Source organism: Microtus ochrogaster, chromosome 2, assembly GCF_000317375.1.
Source record: "Microtus ochrogaster isolate Prairie Vole_2 chromosome 2, MicOch1.0, whole genome shotgun sequence".
NCBI classification, from domain to species: Eukaryota; Metazoa; Chordata; class Mammalia; order Rodentia; family Cricetidae; genus Microtus; species Microtus ochrogaster.
The window spans coordinates 44,031,475-44,032,511 of NC_022010.1; positions in this window are offsets into that span (position 1 = coordinate 44,031,475).

A 1,037-nucleotide genomic window follows, 5' to 3' on the forward strand; every position below is an offset into this window, starting at 1 on the left:
TAACTTTAATTTTGCTAGTCATGAATTGACATGTAAATATCTCTTTTCTGATGGTCTTAGGCAACTCCTGTGAAAGGGTCATTTGATCCCCAAAAGAGGTCACGTCCCACAGGTTGAGAAACACTGACATAGATAAATGATTGGACAGAAAACCATGATATAATGCCCAGCAGGCCTGTTTAAATTCTTGGCTTCTGTACAGCATTCCTGCTCCTGAGTATGACGGGCTGAAGTGAGTCTTATGATCTACTATCAGAGGAAGTAGGTGAGAATTCAATACAGGAGGAAGATTTTTCATTCTGCGATGCCTTGAGGGGAAATTCCAGTTCTGGTCTAGGGGGGAAAGAAACAAGGCTGAAAAAACAACCAAGGCAACACTCAGTGTGTATTCCCGCCTCACTTTAAGTTAAATCTTTTCCCAGAAATCTATACTTAGTACTAATAATGATGTTTTATTGGTGATGGGTGTCTTAGAGACTCAAAAGGCCTGCTTCAACCACATGGGAAGAAGGACAGAATTCCTCTTTGGTAGAAAAGCATGTAGCCAACCCAACAACCGACCCCTTGTGTTGTGATCCCTACTGTTTAGGATGCATAGTGAGGGAATTGGCTTAAGTTTTCATTGAAGTCAGAGGCCCATTTCTAAACTTACAAATGTAGGGTGTTCAGAATCAAAGCAGGGAACCCGTAAGAATTGAATTCTATTGGCACAAACGTTCCCTTAGTCACTCAAGTTCATTAATTTCTATTCAGACTTGCTTAAGGGTTCTGGGAATAGAACTCACTTTACATAAGAAACCTCACGTTTCTACCCCCATGTTTTAAAACTCAACTTGGAAGGAATTGGGCTTAAACTAAACTAAAGCAGTTGACCTGAGCTGGACTTCCCAAAGAACTTCAGAAATAGTAACGTCATAGAAACTTCTTAAGAATTTACAAGTTAAGCAATCTACAGATTCAATGCAATGCATGTCAAAATCCCAGCAAAATTCTTCACAGACCTCAAAAGAACGGTACTCAAAAAAAAAAAAAAAAAA